Source organism: Nematolebias whitei, chromosome 6 (assembly GCF_014905685.2).
Source record: "Nematolebias whitei isolate Nwh7 chromosome 6, NemWhi1, whole genome shotgun sequence".
NCBI classification, from domain to species: Eukaryota; Metazoa; Chordata; class Actinopteri; order Cyprinodontiformes; family Rivulidae; genus Nematolebias; species Nematolebias whitei.
The window spans coordinates 32,254,263-32,262,936 of NC_056503.1; the positions used below are offsets into that span (position 1 = coordinate 32,254,263).

Here is an 8,674-nt window from a genome sequence, read left to right on the forward strand (position 1 = left end):
TTTCTTTTATTTTGAAAAGCGTACAGCTTTGGCTGAATAACATTTGTGGTAAACAGGAGGCATAATGTGTCATTTTTGTTTATAATAATGTTTCATATTAGAATATAACTATTATAAGGAAGTAAATCTTGACGGATTTTTTTTTTAAATTACACTTTTGAGTTACATTTGGGATTTAATGCAGCAAAATGTTAAAAGATAATTGTTATACTTGGTTTATTTACATGATGACTTTAATTGCTGGATATCCGGCCCATGAGCTGTTCTAGCTGTTCTCTTTCAGTAACCGTGCCCCCCCCCGGAACAGTTTTTCTCTATGTTAGTGTGCGGCGACTCGGAGTTTTATTGTGAAGGTCTCCGCCGGAAGTCGTGTCGGTGTCTACTTCGACGGTTCTCGGATCAGAGTTCAGTTCAGCAGCAGCTCGGTGCGTCGGGCGGAGATGGAGGAGGATCTGACCGCTTCCGAGCTCCTGTAAACCGGACCGAGGAGCCCCAGCTGAGTCCGGGAGGCGGAACCAGGACCGGTTCTGGAAACTGAGCATCTTCGCTGAGGGGGAGGAGAGGGAGGAACAGAACCGGGATCGGCTCAATGAAAGCAGCCTCGTTCCGTTGAGGTGAGTCCTACCGGTTGCTGCCCGTTATTTAATTTTTTTCCCGTTTATTTTTATTTTCGGTCTTCATTTATTTTGTGCTGGATTTCTTGGAAACCCCATTTTGAACAGAGCTCTTGGAGCAAAGTCAGTCCCAGGACCAATCCAGGGCCTTGATGGGTTCTGATGATCCAAAGTCATTGTTCTGACTCCCATTCATGGTTCTGCAGTCTGGACCCGGAGCTGTCAGAGGCTGCAGCAGAGTCCCATTCATGAAGTCCACATCCTCCTCCACCTCCCCTGGAGGGCTTCGGAGGGTTCTGTGGGCCTGCACGGGCCCAGTTCAGGCCTGCTATTGACTTTCTCTCATGTAACATTTTATGGGCTTCACTCTGCAGTTAATATGAAGTCTGATTTCAACATGATTCAGGCCTTTTGGTTGAAATGTTCCTCCTCGTGGGAAGCCTCTGCTGACCTGGTCATCATCTTCTCATGTTTCAGTTTCTCCTCATACGTCATGTTTAACAACGATCCTTCTAAAATAAGAGATTTACAAAGTTCCACAGCTTGTTCCGCTGAGAGAAATCCTTCTTGTGACCTGATCGTGTGAGTCGGTGCAGAACAGAGCAACAGTCTGTGAACGCCTGACCAGTGACAGACGAGGATGTTGTCCTCTCTTTGTCTGATGGACCATGAGTCTTTGCTGGATATGTTCTTCTCAAACCCGTACATATTACTCAGTATTGATGGTGCCTTCCCAGATGTGCAAAAGGCACGAAAGCACCCCCATACCATCAGAGAGGCAGCCTTTTGAACTGTGTGCTGATAACAGATGGAAGGGTCCCTTTAGTTTTTCTGGAGGAAGTGGCGTGGGTGGTTTCTAAAAAGAATTTCAAACGTTGGTTTTCCTGACCACGGAACAGTCTCCACGTTGCCTCAGTCCGTTTTAAATGAGCTTTGGTTCAGAGAAGTCGGCAGCGTTCCTGAACGGTGTTCACAGTTGGCTTCTTCTTTGCACGATAGAGCTTTAACCTGCATGGACGGCACGGTGTTTACCGACAGTGATTTGTGGAGGTGTTCCTGAGCCCGTGCAGTGACGTCCAAACAAAACCTGAAGATCGTTCAGTCTCATCCTTTTGAGCTCCTATTCCTCCTTCTGATGGCTTTATGAACCGTTTGTGATTAGATATTTAAAGTCTAATTCTGAAATTATTCCACTATTTTTAGAGAAACTTCTTCTCACACTGACGAACATCTGCCCATTTTTACTTCTAATGCTCTTTTTTTAATGCCCGGTCTGAACAGATAATTAACCTAATTAGTTGTTAAATGCTCCTCCAGCTGTTTCTTATTCACACCATTTACTTTTACAGCCGATTGTTGCACGTCCCAACAGGAATGTTTCTGTGTGGAGTTTGCATCCGTTCACGCGTAAGGCTAGGCCTATCGTAATAAACAATACATCAATTAATCGCATGATAAATGAAAATGATCAACCTCATTTTCATTTATCGGCTTTATCGTTTCTTCGTGTCTCTCTTTTTCTGAAGACGCTGGATTTGTCCAAAATTGCGTTTTTGGATCGTTAAAAGCAGCTAAGCTGAGAAGCTAAGCTACGAGCTAAGCTAACAGGCCGACCTGGGGGGGGGGGAACCTGCGTCTTGTCGAAGCTCTAAAATTCATGGTTGAAACCCGTGCCTTTGTATAAAATGTTTTTCTCTGCAAAAAGAAGCTGAGAACTTGTTTACTGATTTTTTTATTAAAAGCTTAGTGTGAAAAAGGCTGTGCTAAAGAGCTCAAACCACACCGAGCGCCCGCCATTTTGAGAACTGAAGAGGGACAGCCCATGTCACGTCAAGGGGCCTCCCTCCCATTTTTCTTAAAGAGAGACGCTGCTTGCTTCCTCACTATCCATCCTTCGGTTCAAACAATCTTATACTGCATCCGGTAGTTGAAAAAAGATACTACACTCAAAACAAATTAACAAAAATTTCTTCTTAAATTTGACAATAATTATTAATTATTGTCAAATTTCAAACAATATTATTGTTTATCGCAATAATTTCTGAGACAATTAATCGCCCAGCGAAATTAATTATTGTGACAGGCCTACGTAAGGCTTTATTTTTCTGGTTTCCTCCCACAATACGAAACGTTAGAAAGATTGGTGTTTGTTTATTAGCAACCAAGCAAACATGATGGGGCAAGCGCTCTACAACACGGTGCCAAACAGTGCTTTACATACCTGTAATGAGCCGATCATACCTGATGCCTTTTTTGAGCGGTATTCTTCGAAAGACAACATTTTGACAATATTTTGATCCCTGTTTAGCAGGTGTTTCACAAGGTGTACTGTGTTTAATGAACAAAAAGCACCAGAATGATACAAACATTTAGACTGGTTTTAAATGTGTTGGCTCATCCAGGATAAACTCCGTCATCATTGTTTATCATCCCTCTCTCGGAGCGCCGAGGTCGCCCGAACAGATGTGCGGAGACAAAAATAGAGATGGGGAAGCGTTTGTCTCGGCAGCTGCTAATCCCTGAATCTGTTTACCATGCAACATATGAACTGTGCAGGCTTTTAAAACTTTAGTTGCTCTCTGACTGTTTTTTTATTTCTAATATCCTCCTGAAGATGCACTGATTGCAGTTTTCCAGACCGATTCCAATTCCTGATTTTTGTAAAGCTGGGACCTGTTTGTGGTGTTTTTGACTCAAACCATTATTTCAAATGACAAACACAGAGCTGGCCTTAGAAAAGCATAAAAGATGCTGTGCTTTAAAAAAAAAAAAAAGCGATGACAAAATAAGTCATAATGAATGGATTATACCTAAAACAGATTTTTGCCATAATTTAGGTTCACTTAAAAATGAATCCATATAGACACTGTCTAGTGGTCCCAGTAAGTAAAATACCATATAATCTACCTTAAATCAAAGTTCTCTAACAGGTTTGTCTTATGAAATAACCTTTAATACTTTTCTGGAGAAAATAGTTTTGATTCAACTAAACAAGTTTTTGCATGAGAATGGATGTTTTGAAATCTTTCAGTCTGGTTTTAAGCAATTACAGCGCACCGAAACAGCTTTAGTTAGGGTTTGTAATGACATTCTGTTTGCAAATGATTCTGGTCAGTTCGTTATACTTGTACTCCTGGACCTTACTGCTGCTTTTGATACTGTTGACCACAGTATCCTTATATCAAGGTTAGAACACTGGGTTGGGATTACAGGTGCAGTTTTAAAATGGTTCCATTTGTATCTAAGTGACAGGAGTTTCTGTGTTGTTTGGAAATAGTGTATCTGCATCAGTGCCTCTTTCCTGTGGGGTCCCACAGGGCTCGATTCTCGGACCCCTTTTGTTTTCACTCTTATCTGCTCCGTTTAGGATCTAACCTGAGGAAACGGCTTTTCATTTAGTTTTTATGCTGATGACAGATTGTTAGATTTATCTGCACTTAAAACCCAAAAGTTCTTGCTCCGTTCACCCTCTGGTAAAATGTCTTGATGACATCAAGGCATGGATGGCTTCAATTTTTTTCAAGTTTTAACGATCAGAAAACTGAAGTCCTTGTGTTTAGCCCTAGCTCTACTGCTGTCTCTGATCCTGCAAATCTTGACTTTCTTCAGCCTTATTTTAAGAAGTCTTTTGCGAATCTGGGGATGGTTTTAGACTCTGACTTTAATATACAGATTAACTCTGTTCTATATACAAGCTTCTTCCAGTTAAGGCAGATAGCTAAGCTTAAGCCCATGTTGACCAGATCTTACCTTACCTTACCTTTTTCACGTCTCCAGCTTCTCCAAAATGCTGCAGCTCAGCTATTAACAGAAGCTCATAGGTTTGAGCACATTTCACCAGTTTTGTCCTCACTTCACTGGCTCCCTGTACATGTCAGAATTGGTTTTAAAATTCTCCTGTTGAACTTTAAGTGCATTAATGGCCTTGCACCCTCATACCTCTCTGACTTACTTCAACCATTCTTGGGTCCTGAGATCATCTGACCAGCTGCTTTTGGTTGTACCAAAAACCAGACGGAAGCTCAGAGGAGATCGGGCTTTTTCAGTCGTGGGCCCTAAACTCTGGAATAAGCTGCCTCCCAACATGAAACAGGCCACTTCACTCCCTGCTTTTGAATCTCTACTAAAAACTCACCTGTATTTACTGATATTTAACACAGTATGATTTGATTTACTATTTCATTGTTTCTCGTTGTTTTTATGTTTTTATTTTTGATGCTTTTAATTACATTTTTTTTACTGCCTTTATAAATTAATGCCTTTATAAATAAACAAGTGCTTTATAAATAAATTTGACTTGACTTGGCTTTTCTTAAAAATTGACCATTTTCTCTGCCGGCTGGCATAGTGTCAGGAAATCCCTTTGTATAATGCTTGGTGTCATTGTTAGGCTTTGAAACTCACCTTCTTAATTAGAGCACTTGAACTTATGATCTACACCAATAAAAATCAAGTTCTCAAAGTGTAAGTAAAACTAGCTCTTTGCCAGGCGATTAATCGCTGTCAACAAACTGCGTGCCATTTTCAAGCTTTTGAGAAAGAAATGTTTGACAATAATAAAAACTCAGTTTTGAAAAAAATCATCATTGTGACTCCTTTTGCAGCACAGCTCACAAATGCAAAGACTAATATCAGATGTGATTCTGCTGGCGTCCCTGTTGCTGCTTTTTACATCAAGTCTGTCCCCGGGAGAGGCTTGTGGTCTTCTGTGGAGTTAGTTAGACCTGGTGGGTGAGAGACAGGAAGTAGAAGTCAGCGGTGCTGCGTGGATCTCCCACGCACTCTGTCCTTTATTAATGGTCGCTGTACGGATGCCTGAGCACACTCAACTCAATGTTTACGTCGTGAATGATCACCAGAGCACACAATTATCATTGTGTGTTTGTTTCCTCGATTTCTACACTAATGCAAATTCAGATCCAGTGTCTGTGTGGAGCTGGGTGTATCTGTGTCTGGGTCAGGCCCGCATGGAGTCACCCCCGCCAGTCTGACTGCAGATGGAGATCCTCTCCTCTCTGGGGCGACAGGGAGAACCAACATTGAGGCTCACGAAGGAGGTTATCAGAGGTCAGGTCAAAGGTCGCTGCCTGGCTGCTCTGAAGTGAACTGATCTAGACGTAGGTGAGGTTGAGAATCTGTCATGGCTGACTCATTTCTGCTCTTTCTTCATGTCTGACCCCCTCCCTCCTCATACTTTCTATACCTCCTGGGTTTGTTCTTCTCACGTCTCTGTCTTCTTCGGTTGTCGTCTTTTATTCTTTGTTAGAAACTCGCTGTTTCTTTGCTTGACTTTCCACATTGGACTCCATAGCAGTCCTAGTTTTGGGTCTGATATAGAGCTTAATTTGTAAACAGATCAATGCCAGAACGTAAATAACGGACTGGCGGGGGTGGTGGGGGGGGAGATCTGGGCGTTCTCCCCCAGAAAATTTTGAATAAAGTAGATGTGATTTCCTGCATTTTGGTGCATTTTAACGGCTTGCTAAACATCTCTGTGTACCTACATTTGTAAACACTCCGCTTATGTCGAGCATCCTACCCCCACACTGTCCCTGCTCATTGTTGTCCACATGTGAAACCTCCAGTCGCCTCCTCCGTCTGGGCTCCTGCCCATGTACGACTGCCTGGTTAGCTCGTTTAGCACTCACCCCCACCACCCTTTTAGGGGCGAAGATCTTTTTAAGGGTAGAAGCGGAAATGCTACTTGAAGAGGTAGCTTGTATGTGATAAGAAGCTCATAAGTGGCTGTTGTGTTTAAAATTAGTGTTTATGTAATTTTTTTTCAGTTTACATATCCAATATAAGTTTTATTTGTTCAAGGCAGTCATGTTTGCTCATAACTTTATTATTAGTAAGCCTGAGAGATACTGGATCCAAGCAAACACTTACCGGAATGCACCCTGTCAAAATAAAAGAGTTCCCAGATCCTGTTCCAGCAGGATCTGTCTCAAATTAAGTACTGGTCTGACTCTGACGTCATATTTACCACCCACTGTCAAAAGGCGAAGGTGAGCAGTGATTATTTCTGCTTATGTCTTGTGTGTTTGTTAGCAAAATATCTCATGAACTACTGCCAATTTTAATGAAAAGTCATAATTAGATGTGTGTCTACAACTGATCGACCTGATTCAAGATGGCAGCCAGAACTTAAAAACAGCACTAAAATGGCTACAACTCAGTTTTACAGTTATTGACCTGAACTTTGGTTGAACTTTAGTGTGGTAGTAGCTGACACTGATACCTGACACATATTCTGAGCACTAACAAGGTCGCCCAAGAATTTAGTTTAAACTTTTGCCGCTTTCAGGATGGATTATCAAAGCCCCTCATGTTTTGAAGCCTTCTGTAATCCATTCATTAATCTGACCAGGAATCTCTTGAACTCCATGGTTGTCTCTATGGTGTTTTAGGCTCCTCCCCCTCAGTCACGTAGAAAACGAGCATTTTCACACTAAAGATGAAACCTGTGTTTATATATGTAATTACCTGGAAATGCCAGCTTAAATGCTGACCTCTTGTCTCCATGTTCAACCCAAATATTAAACGTGTTCTCTTCTTCTTCCAGCGGTTCTGGGGAGAACGTTGCTGTACAGAACTGAGCGTGCTCCTGCTTGTGTGCGGGCTGTGGAGCAGGCTAATCTTAGAAAACACGGCTCAAACTCCCTGGGGTGGGAGCACAACGTCACCAATCATCCTCATCAGCCAGTCACAGCGGGGGGGGGGGGGGGTCTGCAGGCACGAGGCTGATCGCAGCAGGTTGGATACAGGCGTCTCTTCGACTGCACGCGCGGTGTTGCTCTGTGGAAGTGCCATAGAGTATTAAAAACACGAATCCCCCGTGTGTCTGGGCCGAGCGGCTCCTCAGCAGCTCCTCGACCCGATGCTGGGCTGTACGTGGAGTGGAAGGATCACGTGTGCTGTGGCTGATCACTTCCTTTTTGCTCTGAAACGTCTCTTTCTTCCCTCAAGAGTCAGTTTACTGTTACAGACAGGACTCCCGGCCATCTGACAGATATCTCCCCCCCCCCACCACACACACACACACACCCCTGGGTAAGCAAGGAGGAGCGGCAGTGGTAGATATTTACAACAGATAGACAACAGATACAGGAAGGAAAGGGCCTCTGAGGTCTGAAGGACGCAGGTGAACACTTTCAGGATCCTCTGTCCCTTTTTTTTCTGTTTCTGCTCCATCGGAGCTGAAACGAGCTCTGAAGAGCTTCGTGGGGATGTGGGGGTCTACAGGGAGCCTCTGCCACCCTACTGTCCTGCAGGATGTCTGCCTGTCCTTGTCTCCTCCACAGTTACTGATTGTTTCAGCAGCTGGCTTGTGGAGGGGGACCTCCCCCCCCCATTCTGTCCACTGATGGAAGAAGCGTTCTGTGTTCTTAAGTAAGAGCTTCAAGACAACAACGCAGAACTAATTCGTCGTGTCCGTGCTGATTCAGCATTATTTTTCTGTGGATCATCTAGCGTAGTTTGTGCTATTGTAACTGTTCAGAAAATGTTCGGCTCATTTGGAATACGGCTGCAATGACTTGATTTTTGTAACTTGTGTACTTTTCAAAATTTGTATCTTTATTTACGTCTTTTTTTATTTTTACCCCACATGGAAATTCATTAAGAGCTCTTTAATTCCTTCAAAAAACACTTTGCCCTTTGGAAACTGCTTCAACAAACTTGTTCTCTTCTTATTTTCTTCTGTTACCTTTAGCTACTCTTTAGCTTATTTTAGCTGCTAACTACTGTTCTACTACTTTTAGCTTTTAGTTGCCATTCTACAACTTTCAGTGACTTTAGCTACATTAATTTTTTTAGCTAGTCTTTTTCTACTTTTAGCTTCTAGGTAGTCTTTTGTTACTTTTAGCTATAAGATACCCTTTTGCTAAATTTATCTTTTAGCTAGCCTTCTGCTTCTTTTAGTCAGTAATTTTTTTTACTTTTATTCAGCATGTTTCAACTTTTAGCTACTGTTATGCTACAATTATGTTATGCTCTACAGTGACTGGTCTGAATGACTATCGGCCAGTGGCCCTCACCCCGATAGTCGCTAAATGCTT

The 8,674-nt window shown here is 42.6% G+C and overlaps 1 protein-coding gene across 1 annotated transcript in view; it reads left to right on the top strand.

Annotated features, from left to right (window-relative positions):
* Nucleotides 1-600: 600 nt before the first annotated feature.
* The window catches only part of LOC119411270 (SH2B adapter protein 2), a 31,505-nt gene continuing 23,431 nt past the window's right edge, over nt 601-8,674 (top strand). Inside the window, exon 1 of the mRNA XM_037678204.1 lies at nt 601-614. The gene's annotated coding sequence lies outside the window, so the exon portion shown is untranslated. The remainder of the gene's footprint in view (nt 615-8,674) is intronic.